Genomic DNA, 21,656 nt, shown 5'->3' on the forward strand with positions numbered 1-21,656 from the left:
GGAAAGTCATAAAGAGTGGTTTTTTTTTTTTTTAGGCGCAAAAGATTTTCTCAACCCTTTATATTGTCACTGCTTGCGCAGGTTTCGGAGTGGTCTCGCAGGGAGGTCGCACAATTTGGAAGTCCGTAAACCTTGAGTGTTTCCGCGCAGTCCCTCAAACGACACGCACGACGAAATTCGCAGCTGCGTCCAATCACGCCTCAGCTCCGCTGTCATCGCCGGCTCTCTTCACTCTCGGGAGTTTTTCATCTGCGCTGTTGCTTTTCGCGCGCCCATTGGACGAAACACCCGTCGCGGGTGAAGCGAAGAACGAGGGGCGGGCGAAACTACCCTTCTTGGCGGCTCTTTCCACTCGCCCGGGCATAAGAGCCAGGTGGGAAGGAGCCGCTTATTTCCTCGCTGGTTTGCTTCGCGCGTCCCCCCTCTGCCTTCTGCAGACGCGGCTCAGCTTGGATCAATACCGGGACGAGAGGGTAAGGCAACGAGTGCGCTGGGCGTTATCGCTGCTCGCTGTGCAGCCAGCGCATGCGCTGAGGAGGAGAGGCCGGCGATCGCAGCGCCGCTCCGAGCGGCTCAGCCAAACGTAAACAAAAGTGCTCGGAGGTTCTCGCGAGCAGATTCAACACGTAGCGCCAATCCTTGGCCGCTGGCAACGCCAGGGGAACGCCGCGACTCGCATCTGACCGCAGCGCGCCGTTCAAAGGGAACCTCGAGCCGGCGGGTTTCGGCGGCGCGTCTCGGACCCGGAGTCGATTCCTCGTCGCGCTCGTCGAACGCAAGAGCACGCCGACCGCGCGTGGGCGACCGCTCCGTCGGTGACGCCGCGACTGAAGGGACACGGGCTGCTCGACACAAAGTTCGTCGGTTCGTGCCACCAGCTTTCGCCGCTGCTCAAGAAAGGTGAGCTGAAGCTGTCCTTTAGAAGCTGAGTTATATGAACACGCGGTCTCCTGCTGCGTGTGCGCTGTGTGCGGCGCAGTCAACTTCGTCCTAAAGTTTTGGATTACTCGTGTCTGCGCTGTTGCGCACGGTGCGTGCTCTTACGCTGTGTTGCAGGGACGCAGTCTTGGTGCACGTACGAAGAAGTGTTCTACTTGTTCCACTTTGTTTCGCAGTACATTTGTACTGTTGTCGCCAAGTGACGCCTCACGATGGTACGTCGGCTCTCAGTAAGCAGAACGCATGCGATAGTCGAGCCGTCACTCAATATCCGAAAGGAGCTTCGATACCCATGGAAACGCGCGGTATGGCGAAGCTGGAATGACTGTATTTGCGAAAATGTAATTTATTTTCATTTTCTGACACTGGCGGCTTACGTAACTGACGTAACCTGTTCCAATTATTTCATTCGCTGAGTGTGAGTACATGCATGTTTAACGGTTACTGTGCGAAATACCTCATCGCAGCTCATCAGCATAAAGAAAGAAGAAAAAGAAATAAAGAAATATTCTAACTAAAACACTGCGTGTCTCTGTAATTTCTGGCCCAGAAAAATTATGCTCTTAATTGATCGACTCCTCTATCTTCTAAAACGCACTATATTGTTCTCTACAACAGACACTACCTGATTTGGTATAAATAGCGTAAGATGTTCCTTGTGTGCCGTGTCTTCTCGGTACACATTCAAGTTGGTAAGCGCAGTGTTCTTTCTTCATTTGCTTGCGCGGGTTCCAGCGTGCCGTATTCGGAGCAAAATCACTCAAGTACACGCGCTGGTCCACACGAGCATAAAGAACGACGCATGCGCGTACATGCAAGTAAGCGCAAGCATATACGCGCACACACACAAAAAAAAAATTTCAATGCGGAAGGGGTTATGCGTCATTTCCTTCCGAAAACTTTCTTTCCAAACAGCTATAACGGCATTGCTGCAAACATTGGCAGACTGTTTATCTGTAAAAACTTACTTAATGGCGCTCTGAAACGCCTGAATGAGGCGCTGCAACTTCCGCGTTTCTGCTTATATACATTTATTCGAGAAACACGTTACGGTTTTCTTTCTCGGGTCTTCCATCCACTTCCACGCATTTAGGCTGGCTCTGGATCAAGAACGTGCTTAAAAGAATCGGCTTCCCGTCAGTGTCTTCTTCAAGCAACATTCATATAGGGACGAAAATGTTGAAGGCACTTCAGGAAGCCCGCGCGCCATGGTGCCTTGTCCTGGCATTTTCTCGCTCGTTATTCACTCGCAGCTGCCGTGAAATGACATTTTCCTTGTGCCGACTAAATTATACTCGCGCTTTTTCTGTTTATTTTCATTTTTGTTTTCTTCTAACACCTGGTTACACTTCTGTAGCTTTGGTCATCACGGCTCTCGTTAGGGCTACTGTGCATGGCGTCCTGCTCCCACTTGGTTCGTGAAAATAAGTTGCTTACAAAAATTTTGGGGAAGGTAATGCAAGCCGCGTTATAGTGCGGTCCTTTTTTGAGAGCGTATAAAAAGGGGCTTGTTTCTCAGCTTTCATTCCTGCTGAGCAACAGGTGCATGACGCAGATACGTAGACCGTCATATGGCGCCCCAAGCACTACATTCTCTATTTCTTGTTATTTTCTTTTTTAAGTGTTTGCGCAATGGCCTGATAAAGGTCAACAAGCCGCGTACAAAGGCGTGAAAAGGAAATTCACGTAGTTGGCGATTTCATTTCTTTATAGCTTTTTTTTTTCTGCATGCTGGCCCTATGAGGTACAGAGAGCGAAAAAAAAAAAAAAAAGAGCTGAATTGGGTGCAAATGTAAAACAAAGCACGCGAGCTTTGGAAGGAACGTATTTCGTGAGGCAACTTGAGGAAGGCAGTGTGCTAGAAGCCCTTTTCAGCTTGCCCCACTGTTAAATGCGACCAGTGCAACCATATACGCTCTGATGAAATTAACAGCAACAGTTACTAAAGAAAAAAAAAAGACTTCTTTTTTTCACAAGCGAATAATATTTCTTTCGTGTTTATGCTATAGGTGAAAAATTTTTAAAAGGGGGGAAGGGGGGAGGAGTGTTTGTTGATGTATATGTTCCTCCGCTCGACGTCGTTCTGGTCGCTCTTTAGTAACGACCTGCACACTGCTTTGAATGTGCGGACTGAAGCCTCGTATGTAGAGCGGCTATGCAGAGCAGTTATGTAATGTTTTCCTTTATTACTTCTTTGTATTTTCGTTTAACGCGCATAGCTTTAAGCACGGTAACGAGAAATCAGTAAAACGAAGCATCGTTACTGTGAATTTATTTCCAATCGCCTCAGTTGTTTACAAAATACTTTTGCGAGGAGCAATTCTTCGGTTGTCACGGAAGGAAACTTATTCGCGTTTTTCGAATATCTTAGTTCATTTATGCAGTGCGAAAATAATGAACGTGTTAAGTGTACTCGGGAGGAATTTCCAAAGAAGTTCTCGGGTAATCGATGTGCTGGCGCCGTTATAATGGCCGGAAGATATTTTTGTCGCTGTCATGGTGCTACTAAGCGCAATTCAGGAAATTGCTGCAACACATACGCCACGACTAACATAACGCTTCCATGAGAAATGTTTCGTGTGTCCGAACTACAGTGGCAGTGTGCGCGCATTTCGTGAATGGCAATCGCAGTTGCAAAACGATCATCTTCCGTTGATCGTCTATCGTGTGCAGGGCAAAATTTTCTTCGTCAACTTCTGTGCTGCGTGGATGCCGTGGTGCTCTTTTTAACATTACAGGGTCGGTTATGGATTGTTACACGCATTATAAACAATTTATCTTTTTCGCCACATTCAATTCTAACAAACCGTGCCGGTATACATTACAAATAACATAGTCGGGGTGCCACTTGGGCTAATGACGAAGCATGCACTCAAAGGAATAGAATAAAAATCAATTGTTACTCTCGTGTGGATGACAATTTTTCCTTTCATGAAACTTCCTCCACCATGTGGATTTCCCTGGAGCTGGTCTGCCAGAATGGGAGCAGTATTCCGGCCCAGGTGTTTTTTTTTTTATTATTATAAAGCTACTGAAAGCAGTTACTCCGTCTGCGAAGCTTTTACGAAGCTTAGAAATTCAGAACTGGCGAAAAAATTATAATAAAATAAAACAGGACTGGCACCTTCAAAGGAACGCAATAAACAGAGGAGTCCTTTTGCGTGTTGCAGCTCTGCATACCTTTGGGAAAGCGTTCGCGTTGGTTTCCCCATGATCATATTTCATTGTTCTTTTTGTTCTGTTTTTCTTTTCCCCCTGTGCAGTGTAGCAGGCCAGAGCACACTAGATCAGACCGACGTCTCTGCCTTTCTTATAATAAATTCTCTCACTTTCACTTGTTTTCCTGCACTCATTATGCGATAAGAAGGGCAAATTATGTCTGAACGTTTGCTGAGCAATGGCGTATTTGCGAAAGCGCTTTAGAGAATTCCACCTATGGGGCCGAATTCTCTAAACACTTTTTTGTATGTGGGAGCTGTTTTTACACTATTGTCCAGTGCGTGTTTATGAACCGCTTTCTAGCGGAATTGCTGTGGAATCTGTGATGATGGTGGTGGTGGTGGTGGAAGCGATGCTAATCTGATATTGCAGGCACTTGTAGCCTTGCAGAGCTATACTGATGGCGTTTACTTCGCCTGCGACGTACTTACAAAACAGACATCTTTACTACTGTTTGAGTAAGCTGACTGTTTGAGTCCATGATCGTGTGGAATAGACGTGTAATTAGGTCCATATTTTGTTTATGCCCATTCTGTACAACAATAATGCCACTATCACGCCAGACGCATTCCTTACGTCTCTTCTCATTTCATCATTAACTTGAGTGACGTCCCACCTACATTATTGTCAGGATTGACCAGTAGGCGCTGCGCATGCATATAATGGGATATAATGACATGAAAAGAGTTTTATTACACCGATGACTCCAGAGCCGGAGTACAGGGGTAATGTGTACGAGCATTGTGGCAATTGCGAGTGCACCAGCGTCGTCCGAAATCGCAATGAGCCAAAGGCGCAGTAACTGGTCCGACGCTACAACAAGGACATTTATACGCGTTTGGGAGGATCACCTTACCGCACTGCGGTCGAACACAAGGAATGCCCGAATATATGCTAAAACTCGAATCACACACACAAACCACTTGAGCACAGAAAACACACGACGTGAATTATTCTCAGCAAAGCCTACTGGCCATACGACACTTGTAACCTGTAGCAGAGGAAATAATGCGCACAAACTGCTAACACACCGCAACTACCACGCACAACAAAAAGAAACGCAATGGAATGCGCTGGCTCTCGTAAAGGCTACTAACCGGCTACTAGCCACTGTAAACCGGCTACAGCAACCAGTGTTGAAAGACTTAATGTGAAACTCGCCAAGTTCATCAACATTATTTAGTTATAAAGGCTTGTAGTATTGAAAATGTGAGCTTTATATTTTATTGCAACATTTATCCGCATGCTGTAATAGTGCCACCACACTGCCGCGAAAGTCACGCGCAGGCTACAAAACATGTGACAAGAGATGAAACCAGTTTATTGCACACTACAGGCAAGCAATTAGACGACAAGGACGGGCGACTGCATAGAGAAGGCGAGCTAGCAGACGGATCGAAACTGATGTTCTCGCTGATGAGCCAATCGATAGCTTTTATCCAAGTTGATATCACGCGTCTGACCTGTTGGCGTCACGACGTGTGAAGAAGGAACATGATATGCCCGGAGAGTCGCACGTGATTGTTTTTTGAGGTATCAGAGGTAGTTTAGGGGTCCTTTAACTCGCGATCACGAGCTGCTTAGGAATCTTGTTTATCCAGTCTCAGATTCGCCACGGCTTGTTGGCTGTTTTGTACAATAGCATCGGAAGGGCACACACATTGGTTGTCCGGAGTGGTTAGACCAGAAAGTCGGCTCCTTAACCAAGTCGTCTGTCCGGTTGTTTCCCAGACTTTCCTTTCTGGTTTAGACCAAGCTGGACGTCAGTCGTGTGCGCTAAAATAAGAGTCTGTGGGAGTTCTAGCTCGCACTGACGAAGTCTGTCCGACGCGTCTCGACAGTGTAAGAACCAAACAGTCAAAACAGTCGAGGCATGACCGAGAGCGTGCGATACGTGCGTGCCTGCTTGCGTGCGCTGTTGAGGCAAAGAACGTATTTGGTCAGTAGATAATTACACGCCAGATTAATGTAAATCAGCGCCGCAACAATACAACGATTCTATTCTAGTTAGTGTTCGGAACCGATTATATAGCCCCTCCTCAGGGACCCGAGCGACGCCTTGCCACTGTTAAAATTAGATCCGCCAGACAGTGCACATGGTAACTATGAACGGTATGGAATCGAACGAAAAAAAAAAAGAAAGAAATTGCAGGCAAGTAGTGTCAATGCAGTATGCCTTGGAGCTGATGAGATATAAATGTACTGAGCCGTTTACTGCTGGCGGAAACACGTATTGTGCACAGTGACGGTCTAATTACAATGAGCACAGGGGCTCAGAGGAGAAACAACAAATGTAGTTAGAATACACAGTCCCAATTTCTGAGTAAACTACGAGCGCTTCTACAATTTCTTTAGTAAAACTTTTTTTGAAGAGCTCTTGTTTATTTAAAAGGGTTCGTCATTGGCTGGCCGCCTTTGATAATATTATGTTTGCTATCACGATTGGCTGGCGCTTGCTCTTACACACCGCTCTGATGTACGCAATTCTTGGAGCAAACAAGCTTTGTACAGTCCACAGCTTATTCGCGTGCAGAGAATGAGAGCTGAAAGTGCGTTTGCACCACGCACTGCATGCCGTTGGTACGAAGCAGGTTTCATCTCAGCACAGCGCCCGTATAAGTGCGCCGTCGGTATACTCGTGCTTCTGTTTATTCACGGCCTTACACATTTCACCTTGCTGACGACTTCGCCCTAAGGCGTAAGGGAGCCTCAGCAGCCGCCAGCCGTGAGACGAAGGCGATCGCTCATTTAGACTCGCGAGAGTCCTTGCACTTGCCGTGGCGCAGCCAGAAGCGCCGGTAGAAGGTTCCTGGCCATCTGGAAGCGCATGTTAGGACCGAACCTGTTTCAAAATAGGTTCTTCCACTAGGCGGTGCAAAAACACTCCAAGCGAATCGCGTACGTGCTCTGCACAAGCGTTTTGGTGGCCGTAAATATGAAATGCGGCTTCAGAATGCCTGACAGAATAGCAGCTAGTATAAGAATAATTCATTTCGAGGGAACAAGTAGGTGAGCAAACAGCGAATGCCGAAAACGATACACTGCACTTTACTGTTTCTTTTACATGTTTATGGCAAAGGGGATGAAAAGAAAGAAATTAGGTAAATAATTGCCGACCTACCGAAGGCCACTAGTATAGCCACAATATAGTGTAACAGTCTTTGTCAGAAGAAACGAAGTTCCTGACCTGAGCTGACTCCGGGACGGCTAGTCCCATACTCACTGCTGAATAAAAACTTTGGAGGCGAACATGAACGGTATTTTTGCCCCTTGTCCTCCCGATATTTTCAACACTGGGAGTTCCACAGGCACCACGACGTAGCCAGATCTTAATAACATGGACGATAATAGTAGCTACATTTTTGCCTACATTGCGATATGTCGGTAGGTAGGTAATTATGTAGGTGGGTCTATCCTGTGTCGCCACACTTCGTACCTCTGTAATAAAAAGGAATGCATGACCGACAGTGGAATAAAACATCTGCCTTCAAGCACAGCAGCCCAATGCTCTAATCACTAGGCCATAATCGCAGGCATATACTCCTCTCGTGCAAAAGCCGACTAGCTCTTTGAGACGTTTAGCGCGTGCGTCTCGTGCCAGTTTCTCGTGCTCTTTCCTCGTGACAGTTCGCACTTTGAGGCGCCCTGTTAGAGTGCACAGTCTCCGGGATCGGCCCACATACCCTTGTGGGTTCATTGTAACAGCTAACGCTACGTAGAAACTGTACGACGCTCCACCACCTTCATGACCGGCCCAGGTTGAACAGGCTATAATGTTTCATCGCCGGAGTGCAAATGCCATTGTCATTTTAACATACACCTCACATAGCCATAGGTACGCTCGACTGTATAACACGTAGTCGCTGATGACGTCGCAATCCGTGTTTATCTCGCTTACGCTCATAAAGCACATATGCAGAACCCTACAATCGGCATGTCGCAAACTCCCGTCGAACACACGCGCTCGCATCACGCGCTCGCATCAGACACACAGCCGTTCGTCTTACACAAACGCGTTCGACACTCCTGGTAATCCCAGGTAATCCTTTGCGTAATTTTAAATGATCCTGGGTAGCCAACTATCAGCAAAATGCATTTGAAAGAAGCAAAATGCATTTCAATCAAACGCACGCCACTGGGAAATAAAGGTGTTTCGGGGGATGGTAAAAAAGCCACAGTTTTGCCCGAAAGGCGAAGCATCGATTGCGATAGCAAATTAGTAGGCAGGTTTACGAAGTAACGATAGTTTTATGGGCCGTATAGTCTTGTTAACATTCGCTTACTAACTAAATTAACAAGCATGGCGTCACGCGCGCACAAGCAAACATGCAAACATCTCACTCTATGACCGCGCACACTCGCTGTCAAAATGCTGGAGCGGCAGCAGCAGCGAGCGAATTGACCTTCATGCTGCCTCTCGCTTGAATGCAAACTAAGCGGCGAGAACACAGCGCACACGAAGCTATCAGCACTCGGCGCACTCTGTCCCCAACGCAGAGATCGCTTTCAAGACAGGGCCCGCGCGTCCGCGCCATACGCAGCCGCCGCCGCAGTAGAACGCCCCCCTCCCCTCCTCCCAGTGCCTTTTGCGCGACGGAAGACGGCGCGCTTCCTCCCCGCTTTCCCTCCCTTGTGCCACCATCGCTAGCTCACCCTCGCGCGCTTTCACTCGCACATACAGCACACGGCGCGCGGCGACGATGTCATTGCCCTTGTACTTTATGCGGAACATCACGGCGACGGCAGAAATACGCCTAGAGTGCCCATATAATTGCTATCGCAATAAAATTACCCGAGCAGCACACAGACAACCAAGACTCCCCACCTTTATTACCACTGAGTGAAAAGTTACGGAGTACAGCGTCTTGCAGTGCAGAGCAGTTCGCCAACTCCTCGCGTCCCTCGCTGTACCGCAGCCCACAAGGCTCCCCGTTATCAAATACTCCATCCTACGGCAGTCTATATATATAGAATCGCGAAGCTCCGAAATGCAGCCACGCCTTAGGGCCACGTATGTCATATCGTCCACCCATTGCGGCCACATTGGCTAAACGTGAAAAAGCACCACTAGCGGTTACCTGCCTCTCGGGCTGTGCTCGCTCTGACACACATTCTCTTAACACAGTGGTCTCCCGTAGGTAATACAGTGGAACTCCGTGCTCAGGTCCTAGACGAGTGTGTTTCGGTTCCACTACTTGGCGCGTGACCAAAGGTGATGGTTATCCAGTACACACATACCTAATGGGCGCCTTATGAACGATCCTGAGACTACTGTGTTTGCACCATGGCGAATCAGATGCATAAAATGCCGTGATGGCGATGCCGTTATCGAATCAAATTACGCTGCATCTAATGTGCGCTGAAAGTTATCGCAAAACGAGTTGCACTGGCATACGATAGTCACTCTCTCGCTGTTGAGTACGCTGCGGCGCTGTCTCTCGCAAAGGAAAGACAGAATTCTGAACTAAGCTGTGTAGCTGTACGCCCTATTTTTATACCTACTGCTAAATTCCAGACTGGATATATTATGTGGGACCGCCCCCGGGAGCGCGGCATGCTTTATCGCTGGCTGTTGTGCCGCAACGAGGCAATCAAAACAGCGCTCTGTCGACGTGCTTCGGCAACCTTACCGAAATGCCTGCCACCCGTAACCAAGCTTGCGAATGTTGAAGCCGAGACTAACCGGCTATCGCCGCGGCGCGATGCGCACCGCTGAGACGCCCTCCACTTAGAGGAGCCCTTGCAACATACATGCCAGCAGCCCGAACGCTGGAGCTGCCGTTCAAAGCGCGTTGCGCTTCGGCTTTCGTCGGCGTCCAATCCGGCCGATAAAGTGCCGCCCTAATTGTACTAAATGCATCGCTCCCGCCTTTCCCGCAGTGGGGCCGCCAACGCGCTTCTGTCACACGATTCTTTATTTTATGCGCTTCTGCAGACTCAGCGTTACGGTCATGCGACCGCGGCCGCTGGGGGCTTGGGCCCTCACCCTCGTATGTGGCAAGTGTGTCGCGGACGTGTCGCTACGCATTACTTGACGCAAGCGATGGGTGCTGAGTTGCCTAATTCGAACAAGCGGGTAAACCGACTTTTCTGTTCTTGCCTGCTATTTCGGGCTTACGTAGACACTCGGCGCGGCCGTAATTCGCCGTTTCCCTAAGCAACATGCTTCCCATTATGCACAGATCGGAGGTAATCCAGGAATTTTGCATTTATCGTTCACGTTTCTGAACGTTTTTAAGATTTTTCCAAAGGCTGCATGCTTCTGCAGTGCTATAAAAATGTTATTTGTGGATCCAAGAATTGTACGGTAATTTTGTTATGAGCGCTACGCGCGTAAATGTAGCGCGCCTGTAATTTTGTGGACAATCAGCATCCAGAAACGTGGCTAACATAAAATATCTAGCTGTTTTGATAGTGTCTGAACACGAGTATATCTTACCCACTCTACCGACGTAGTTAACGAAACAACAATAAGGGATTTGTATGATGACGAAAACGGACGGGGTGGTGATTGATCGATTCTAAAGCTTGTAACAGCCGAGAAGCTTTTGTCAGGTTACGTGAAAGCATTATTTCTAGACGGCAACAGAGACGAAAACGACAGCGGTGTGAAAGCGGTAATATTTTGGCATCTGTTTGTTGACCTACTTCTCGCTTTGTGGCCAATCACCCTCGTGGTTATGTGTCGCGGTTTAGGAACTCGGTGCCAAGAAGAAGACGGAATCCCTAGCATGGTGGTTTGAGCAGAAGAAAAAATGACAGCACTAAAAAGTTGCAGTCTCGCCCGAAAGGCCAAGCATCGATTCTGATAGTATATTAGTAGACCGCTATACAAAGTAAGGATAGTTTTATCGGCCGTATAATCTCGTAAACAATTGCTTACTAACTAAATTAACAAGCGTGGTGTCACGTGCGCACAAGCAAACATGAACATATCTCCCTCGATGACCGCGCACAGTCGCTGTCAAAACGCCGGGGTGAGGAAGCGCGGCTACAGCAGCGAGTGAAATTGACCTTCGTGCTGCCTCGCGCTTTAACGCGAACTAAGCGGCGACAACGCAGCGCACACGTAGCTATCAGCCCCGGGCGCACTCTGTCCCAATCGCAGATCACTTTCAAGATAGGGCCCGCGTGGCAGCGCCATACGCAGCGGCCACCGTAGCAGAAACCTCCTCCCCCCCCCCCCCCCCCCACACACACACACCCTGTGCGTGGTACCTCCCCGCATTCCTCCCTCGCGCGCGCGAGATTGAGCCGCCATCGTCGGATCACCCTCGCACGCTTTCACTCTTACATACAGCATACGGCGCGCGGCGACGATGTTCTCGCTCTTGGACTTTATAAGGAAGATCACGGCGACGGCGGAAACGCGCCTGGAGTGTCCATATAATTGCTCTCGAAATAAAAACGTAGCAGGGAGCAAGAGGACGAAACTGTTAGCATGCACATTGCCTCCAAGTTGTTATTGGCCCTTGTGTGTTGCTGTATACCTACAGCTCAGTTACCACGTACTCGTCGTCCTCCCGAAGCTTCTGTCGAGATATATTGCTCCCAAGAGTTCTATTCCTTTCTAAGCTCTGACAGCAGTTAACAAAGAGGAAGTGCATTGTGCGCCGCTCATTCCGTCCGTTCACAAGTCTCACCAGCTAAGCCTCTGGATATCTCTATCTTCCGGTTAACTTCCCTGCCTTTCGCATCTCATTTATCTCTCTCTATAAGCATCCCTGCCGAATACCCGTGACAACAGAAGCGCGCCAACCCAACCTTGTTATTGTCTAAAATGCAAATATAGGCTAAAAGATGTCGGCGGGGAACAACTTGCTACACGCGGTCGTCACAAATTTTGCAGCAACAGAGAGACCAAAGGCACACGTGCGGCCCCATTGCGCACCGACGTTTTGTAAGCTAGATTGTATAGTGAAAAGGGGGCTGAGCGTAGAGAAGGACTACGCTGAACACTATTTGCAAAAGATTCGAAGGCTCTTCGCATCTCTTGCGGAAAATACATTCAATATGTTAAGAAGATTGTTGGTTGTGGTCCTGCTTTGTACAAGGCTGTTCTGTTCCAGGTCATGGTCACCCGAGACAAAGCGACGAAAGGGCATATAACTGAGGGAACGATAGACGGTTACGAAAGAAATAAAATGCAGACAAAATAGCAAGAGCTATGGCCATTTGATTCTAATATATGTGTAAAACTATGTTTTAGCGCAAAGTTTAATAGTTTTATCGCATGTTATGGAATCAAAAAGGGAAAGAAATTGAAACGTTCAAAATTGAAAATATTCTTAAACTGTTATACTAAATAAATAGCCTTCTGCTTAGTGCACATGCTTCGTTCATTACCGGATTTCTGTGCTTCACGTACGCTATTACGTATATTTGGCGAATTTAATTTATACGTATTCTGCGTACACTAATAGCGCAGTCAAACATGGCGGCACCAGTGGCCACCGTTGCAATGTGTATTGGCCTGATAGGGATGCGCTGTCACTATTGTTGATTGCCCATAAACTGTGAAACGGTGAACGAAAATTATGAGAGGCTAGCCCTCCAATTTTTTGAGATTGGTAGGCAATCCGCCTTTTACATTTTCCTGTGCTTCCCTCTGCCGCACGCCAATGGAAACGTTTTGGAAGGGTGCCGAGGCTTTCGCGAGTTGATTTGTGTACCTGCGCCCATGTTGAGTGCGCGTCGGTTGTGCGTTTTGTGCACCGCAAATAATTATTAATGACTTCTCAGGGGCAGCAAGTCGTTGCTTTAAGCTATGTAGCACTCACCGACTACTGTGTGAGCAGGCCTGAGTACGCTGTTGTGCTAACAGTGCGGCCGATAAAGGCACGCTGAGTTCCGTCTGCCGACGCGGCTGCCTTGGGTTTGTTGTCGTTGATTTCTGCGCTTGCACCTCGCTTTTTGTGTTATTTTTACACATTCTTTAGACATTTCGCATATTCAAGAAGGGCCCGAGCGCAGCCTTCCGCGTCGGATATACCAAAGCGGTACACTTGTTTACATCGACATCTACAGCCACAGATCGTTGTTTGCGTCAGATATTGGAAAAAGGGGCATCGCTGATATAAAATAATGTCAAAATGTACCAAAAAATACACATCTGGGCATATGATCCGCGTTATTCCACCCTGAGACGAGTCAATATGAGCGGCCCATCGACTAACGACGACAACTGTTATCCAGCAGATGCATATATTACGTACGGGCTGTTAATGTATTACTGATTCTTGTTTTTCTTTAACTTCATCGCACTTACAGTTTGCGCGTGCCATAAAGCATTATTAGAGAAAACTGTGCTCGCAAAGGCGCTCATTTATAGGCCGTGTTGTCCTCTCGCGAGGACACGGACGCCATCGCTGACACCGTTGGTATAACCATATAGTCCCTTAAGAGCTTTTTGTATAACTCAGTGAGGCGGTTGTTTATGCAAGCTGCTGCACCGAATGCACCGTCTCTTGTTCCCTGTTCGACGCAGCGGTAAACAGTGTATCTCTGGAATTAAGAAATGTGCCAGCATAACAAGACGTACAGACCCACCCATCTATGTAGCGAATAGACCGGCAGGCTGCGGGAACGGTGACGTTGGCACAGCGCTGTGTCGCCACTTGCCCCTTATTGTGCACGTGCCCTGCGAAGTGAAGAGCAGTTGATTTCAAATCGCTAAGGCCAGAACTGAACTATAAAAGCACTTTCCTTCGTCCTAACTGCTTACGTTTCTGTTCAGGTCCGTTGATAGCGGGTGCACGAACTTGACGGCGCCAGGCCTAATTAAGCTTTGCTGAACAAGATCAACATTGGCTCAAACTTCATGTGCACGGCTTGAGAGGGTTGAAGCTTGTGCATTTCAACTTCGTTGGCATGTTTTGACTCATTTTTGAACGCGATTAATTATATATACAAGCGAAGGCGCCGCGGCCATCGCGTTGTCGGTTCGACGGCCGATCGCGCGGGGCTCGTTCGAACGATGGTCGGCACGCTGATTTTATCGGTGCCGTCGACAAGAAAGCCCGTCGCAGTACAACTCGCGTTCGTCGGTTGTGTCGTTGTCGGCCTGGTATGATAAAATGGTCTCAGCGACACACTGTGCTAAATAGTTGGCCAATCGTTGGCATGAGCGTTTTGTCGGTCTCGTGTCGTCCCAGTGTTACCGCGCCTTAAACGAGTACGTGAAGTCAGGCACGCGCTGCCACTACCAGCAAGTGAGTACCGACGCTGCATGAAGGCTTCGTCGGCAACGTCATGTTTTTAGGTGCCGCCCAAGTGTAACGCAGGTGTTTTTCGTTAAATTTGCTAGCCATCAATGAAAGGCGCAATCTATGTGGCTCATGGTGCACTCCGGACCATGAAGCCCTGGCCACTTTCTGTTTTAAAGTGGAGTTCCAGTCTTACGCTACGCACGTTTTCGGCACCGCAACGCCGTAGAGCTACCAGTGCAGTTTCAGCGCAGTACACGGCACGAATGTTTGCAGGACCGCGCCTCCGAGCTGTTTTCTCCGCGCGCGACCCTTCCGAAACGTTTCACGACTAATCCGCTAGGGCAGGGCGCATGCGCCGTCGCGCCGTGATAAAAGCTGGATTCTGACGTGACGCGTCGGCATAGAAACGACATGTTGGGGCTAATGGATTGTATTTTCTCGGACATGCAGGTAGGACACCAGGCATCAGGGGGCGTAACAACCGCTAACGTTTTTTTCAATGTGATTAGCATTCTATGCCTACTGCAGCCGTTCTAAGCCTATCTATCTATCTATCTATCTATCTATCTATCTATCTATCTATCTATCTATCTATCTATCTATCTATCTATCTATCTATCTATCTATCTATCTATCTATCCTCTTATGTCGATCCAGTGGTCCAAGTTGTCTATACCTGCTTGGGCCACTACGTATGCTCTCGTGGTCGTGATGCCGTCGTGGTCGTTCCATATCATCCTCATTCCTGCTTGGTTATCTGACTCGCGCCATGCCATAATTACGACTTATGCCCCGAACCAGTGACCTAATTAAGTTGTCTCTAATAGCTTGGGCCGCTAGGATATGCACCCGTGGTCGTGATGCCCTTGTGGTCGTTGCATCGTAGTGGTCATTCCAGCTTTGTCGTCCGACTCTCGTCATGCCGTCATCGCCATGCCATCGTCGTAACGCACCTGTCGTCATACCGTTGTTTCATGACGTCGTCGTCATACAGATTTTGTCATGACAGATTTCGTCATGACATAAAGGCGGCATAAAGGCGGCATAAAGGCGGCATAAAGGCGGCATAAAGTCGTCTTCATGCCGCCATGCTCATAGGCGACCTTGGTGCCACCTAGCAAAGCGGGACGATATCAGAGTATGTAGCCGAAGCAACGAAAGTCTCAGAATGACCAGTACACATATTAAATAAACTTCAGTGATACTGCGTGTCGCCAGATTGCTCGAATGCTGATCGCATTACCGCTGACAGTCATCGTGATATAACGTCTGCCGTAATTTTTTTTTTTTTTTTTCCGATTGTGTTCTCGTACGCTACACTAAATGTCTTCAAGTCAGCACACCATGACCTTATGCAAAGGGCTCGCTTTAAATGAACGAAAGTGTCCGTACGTTTTCCTAAACCTGTTATATTGTCGTAGGTTGACCGTTAAGCTGTGTGCGCGCTTGCACAATTGCCTGCATGAATTATGCAGTTCATTAAGCAGCGACTGCGGGAAGCTGATATGCAAAAAATACGAAGGAATACGCCAGAGAGGGGTCGCGAAACGTCGACGCACTGTGAGATACATATGACGTCACAATCTGCTCCTTGTGCGGGTAAAAAAATGAAAAAAAGTAAAAAAATCGTGTACGACGTCTTTATTAGACCTGAGTGAAACAATGCTTTCATGCCTCGCTCATATGGTCATTCTAGATTGAATTACCTAATTTTTCAAGTTAACCATTTTTACGTAATTAGAGCCGCACGTCGATAATGTTAAGCTAATATTGGCTCCTGCTTACAGTGCTAAGGCATTAGACAGTTTTAACAGCGCTAGCGCTCATACGGCTATATTTATTTTATTTATTTATTTCAGTACCCTAAAGGCCCAAAGCGCATTACATAGGGGGGATTTTTATACAATCATAATCTACAACAAAGTTGCAAATACAAATGAAAAAAAAGCAAGATACAAGAAAAAAACAAAGCAAAAAACTATAGAGATGGAGCGTTTGCAAATCAACGCAGGAAAGTACAAGCGACATCATCTTACAATCAAGAGACATACTATATGAAATATCGACTTCATGCACATTGACGAGGTTAGGGTTGCTGCGTGTTGATTCTATCAAGATACATCAGCAATTCTGTCTTAAAGGACGATATATCAGTAAGGGCAACTATTTGTTCCGGCAGATCGTTCCACTCTTTTACTGACAATACAAATGGCGAGTTCTTATATTTCAGCAATCTTGCGAAAATTGGTTCAAATTTAAGACTATGATCTCTGCGTGAAGAGATATGATGCGCCGGAAGAATATTCGTAGTTGCAAAAACTGTATTGCTGTGATACATGGAGCAAAAAAATGACAAACGAGATATCCCGCGTGTTGTGTCAAGATTATGGAGATGAAGTTTTCGCTTGAACACCGTTACACTTTGATAAGATGAATATGAAGATAAAATTAACCTGGCTGCCTTGTTCTGCACAGATTCAAGCTGGTTTGAAAGGTCAACGCTATTTGGATGCCATATTATAGAAGCATATTCTAATGCTGACCTAATCAGCGTTGTGTAGGCATGCAGCTTCGTTTCGGCATTGGCAGCTGACAGACGGCGCTTTAAGAGACCTAGTTTTTTAAAGGCCTTACTTGTTATATGCTCTATATGAACGTTCCACGTTAGATTATAGTGAGAAGTGCACACCCAGATACTTAAAGGACTGTGTTTTTGCGATTATGCTGTTGTTAATCGAATAGGTATTCGCAGGAGTATTAGTGAGCGTAGAAAACGTCATCAGCTCTGTTTTGTCTATGTTGATCTCCATTTGCCACAGTGTGCACCACTCATGTAAGAAGAAATCTGAGCTGTCGTCACCTGTGCTGAAACAACTTTCTCTGCTTCTTCTACACGAGAGGTATGCGGACAGTGTACATATTTATACTGATGGTTCCACAAACCTCCAGTGTTCGTCCGGTGCTGTGGTTGTCCCAGCAAGAGCTATTACCATTAGCTTCAGGACTGACCACCCAACGGCATCGACATCTGCGGAACTAGCTGCTCTTCGTGCGGCACTTCGTTTCGTCAATCGGGAATCACCTCGACAATGGTCAATCTTCAGTGACTCAAAGGCAGCCCTACAATCTGTGCTATCAGCTCTGCGTCGCGGGCCATACGAACAGCTCGTATTCGATATTAGATACTTACTCCATACATCACAGGAGAAAGGACACCACGTGACGTTTCAGTGGCTTCCAAGTCACTGCGGCGTCATAGGGAATGAAAACGCCGATAATGCCGCTCGGGCAGCTCTTGACGACACACAGGAAGAGGCCATACCACTCTCACGGTCCGACGCAGCCAGCAGACTTCGAGTGCTTGCACAGGAGATCACGCTCTCTCTATGGTGCACACCAAGCAGCCAGACCAACCGGAGCAATCGTCACTACCACCTGCCCTCTTTGATGCATCTATGTATGCCAACTGGACTCCGCCGAAAAGAGGCCACTATGCTTTATCGCTTATGGCTAGGGGTGGCATTCACGAAATCTTATTCATTCCTCATTGGAATGGCCGACAACCCTTTTTGCAATGCCTGTCTTTGCGAGGAGACGCTAGAACATATTCTATGCGACTGTCCTGAATATAATGTTCCGAGACAGTCCCTGGCGTCCGTTCTAGCACACCTGGACAATCGACCACTGTCAATTGAAACCATTCTCGCGTGTCGTCGACAGAAGACATCGCAGCTGAAAGCAACGAAGGGACTGCTTAGGTTTTTAAAGGAAACGGGCTTGGACAAGCGGCTATGACAGTGATGTCACGCATCACGCAAGAGTGACGGACTCTGACTGACGATGTGTGTGCTGTGTACGTTATGTGCTCTCTCTCTCTCTCTCTCCTCCCCATCTTTCATTCCCCCTCACCCCGCTCCCATGTGTAGGGTAGCAAACCGGTTGTCCTGAACTGGTTAACCTCCCTGCCTTTCCTTCTCCACTCTTTCCTTCCTACTCATGTAAGCAGGTTATATCAGTCTGTAGGCGTGTTACGTCAAGTGGGTTAGTTATTTGTCTGTATATCACACAGTCGTCGGCGAAAAGGCGTATGCTAGAAGTTATGTTGCTAGCTATGTCATTTATGTAAATTAAAAAGAGAAGCGGCCCTAATACTGACCCCTGTGGCACGCCCGATATTACCAAAGTACAGCAGTACAGCTAGAAATGTGATCTCTAATCTTGACGTGTTGAAAGCGACTGCGCACGAATTATTCGATCCAAAACGTGGTATTGTCGTCAAGTTGCAGTTTACGAACCTTCTTATTTAATCTTCTGTGGGGCACCCGATCAAATCCCAGGGCTCCAGCCAATTTTATTATCCCTAGCTAATCCACGTCACAAGTGCTACTGACATGGAAGCAGGGGATTAGTTAACATACGCGAATGCTGTCGGCTTGCTGGGTGGCAGCGGGAACGTTATGCTCCAGAGCTATGCTTAAAGGGACACTAAAGAGAAACCGGAAGTTCAGCTTTAATGGTAGATTATCCTATCACGATAACAGACATACCATTCTTACTGCGAACAGAGGCTTAATAAGCGAGAAAATGGCGAAAAACTGAAGGATAGGTGCTGACGCCCCTTCGAATTTCCCGCACTACACGTTCGTGACGTAGGAGATCACAAACGCAGCCCGGCCGCGATAGGTCGAAAGCGATTTATCGTTGTTAATAAAACGCAAAATGAAATACACCTGAAACGTACATAAACAGTATTTGCCAACTTTTTAAGCAGTTTCAAGCGAGGACGTACAAGTTTAGCGCAAAATAAATAAGTAATAAGAAAAAATGGCGTGGCATTACATGCGGTCGTGATAGTTTCGTAGTTTAGTTTTTGCTCCATGCATCATCGCGCGCGCCTGTTGCGCTCCACAGTGCTGCAGTGCTTGGTTGCGTGTTGCGTGGCTCGAAAAACGTTGACTTCGCGGGAAACAGCCAGAAAATGCCTCGTGTGTGTAGTGTTGAGGGCTGTATCAACGGCGCAAGGCGCTTGTTCAAGGGCAGCGGCAGTGTTGACCCGACTGTGTCATATTATGTGGTGCCGCGCGATGAGCCCCGGCGTTCGCAATGGCTCAGTGCTCTGCCGATGATAAAACGGCAAAAGAGCCAGAGAAACCGATGGTGTGCTCTCTGCATTTCTCGCCCTCGGATTATGTATATAATCCTGCTTTCGGAAAGTATCTTGGCGTGCCCCAGAGGCCAGTCCTTTCTCGAGCAGCTGTCCCATCAATGCCGCCTTCATCAAATCCCCTACTGATGCCCCTGCAGCAGTAAACTGGCGGCTTGGCGAGTGCTGAATGTCATTAATAAAAACAGGAAAAAATCATACCGAGTACGTTTGTTCTATCGGAGCTTTCTACGCTTGTTCTATCGGGAACATTGTCGCCTGACGTCGACGAAAACGAGGCTTCGCTTTCCGTCGGCGCGGCCAACGGCTCACCGCCATCGTCCGCAGAAACACCTACCGCGCGAGCACGGAGGATAATTTCGCACTCCGTTTCACTGAAGTCGCTCAAATGCAGTCCTGCTTCCCTGGCGAGCTCTTCGTTGCAAGGTTCAGCGTCAGCAACGGTATCCATCGCGGCCACAGAACACCTTGGCAAAAGTCGCAGCGAACGCAAACGCAGCGGCCATGCAATCTACGATGGAGGGAGCACTTCGGCCGTTTACGCAAGCGGTAAGGTATCATGGCGCCCTCTGATTCGCTGACAGCAATGAAATCTGTGACGACACTGCTTCAGCGCCGAATCTGGGGCGAGAGAAATTGAGGAAGAGATATCTGGTCTTTGTTTACGAATTTCTCCGCTAATAACTCATATTTTTGCACCCAACAAAAACTGCATGCATTCCTGAAGGTCCCTCTTTTATTGCAGCTGAACTTCCTGTTTCTCTTTAGTGTCCCTTTAAACTGTCTATTACCATACTTCCAGCCTACTGTAACACTTCCGCCAACTGAGCACATAATGCGCATATTTGGGATATGAAGCAGGTGGAGTGTAAGTTTTGACGATAGATATGTTCTGGTGCGAGTGGTTTTGGGACATTTTATAAATATGAAGGATTTTGCAAAGTGGCGTGATGAAGAACTCTGCCCATAACTTCTTAATCAAAACTAATCAGTTAAATAGAAGATTGGTAATCAGCTCACTGATTCAATTTGTCTTGAAGGTTGTGCCTGCTTGTTCGCGTAGGCGGAGTAGCACTTTGTACCAGAGATGTTGCATTAATGAATATGTCTAAAAAAAGGGCTGCGTATGTGATGCTGTAATTATTCTATACAGGCTGAATTAAATTTCATCACATGTAATCAAATACCATAATAATTAGGGCAGAACACCAAATCATTTTTTATCTTGTGTAGTCTGGTACTGTGAGAAATGTGTCTGGCCAAAACAGCAGCTTAAGGTAAGAGTTTAATAGACTTACATTGCGTAATACGCTTATTTCGTAGCCTGATAGCCGCATGAAAAGGCGCGAGGCACACATTGACGGGGTTTTCAGTACAGAGAAACGGTCGCATAAAGAACAAAGACTAAACGGATTTTCTTACATAACTGTGGTAATGCAAGCGAACTTTAATATAGTGAAAAAAAAAGCAACAGAAAGTAGATGATTGCGGCAACACCAGCGAATGGTGCATGAATATATGCGTATTGCCAGTCCTCGTTTCTGACGAACGCAGACTTCAAACTTCATCGCCATGTTGTGTCCATAAGTAACTATTGGTTAACACGTATGTTTCGTTAGAGAAATCTTCCCGAGAATTAGTCAGGAACATGAAAAGTAAAATGCTAAACTATGTTCCTCTGTAATGTGCTTGTTGCGGGGAATTGGAGTTAAAAGTACAAGTAAAATGTTTGCGCAATTTTAAATGTTTAACGCCAAAAGCTACACTAAGATGTTATACGAAAAGTGCCGTGAGGCAAGTTTCAGGATTGATTTTGACCACCTGAGTGTTCTTTCTTTCCGTTTTGCTTTAAAACGGCGAAATAACAGCACACAGAGTGCGTTCCCGTACTCTAGCTGTTCTCGTCATGGCCCTCGGCGCGTATTCACAAAAGGTCGTCAGCAAAAGGTCGTCACAAAAGGTCGTCAGGGAAGGCGGTCAGCCAATAGAAAACGCCACTTACGTGCGAGAAGCTTTGTGAATTCGGGCCCTCATCCACAAAAAAAAAAAAGTTCTTACTCTTGAACTGTTCGCAGGAGCAGGTGGCAGCCGGTCATAATGTTGAAGATATTAGAGAAGACTGCTGG

The 21,656-nt window shown here is 47.3% G+C and overlaps 1 protein-coding gene across 1 annotated transcript in view; it reads left to right on the forward strand.

Annotated features, from left to right (window-relative positions):
* Nucleotides 1-591: 591 nt before the first annotated feature.
* LOC119436542 (serine/arginine repetitive matrix protein 2) overlaps nt 592-21,656 on the forward strand; it is a 214,595-nt gene continuing 193,530 nt past the window's right edge. The window contains exon 1 of the mRNA XM_037703415.2: nt 592-900. The gene's annotated coding sequence lies outside the window, so the exon portion shown is untranslated. The remainder of the gene's footprint in view (nt 901-21,656) is intronic.

The sequence above is a fragment of the Dermacentor silvarum genome, chromosome 1 (genome assembly GCF_013339745.2).
Source record: "Dermacentor silvarum isolate Dsil-2018 chromosome 1, BIME_Dsil_1.4, whole genome shotgun sequence".
Taxonomy (NCBI): domain Eukaryota; kingdom Metazoa; phylum Arthropoda; class Arachnida; order Ixodida; family Ixodidae; genus Dermacentor; species Dermacentor silvarum.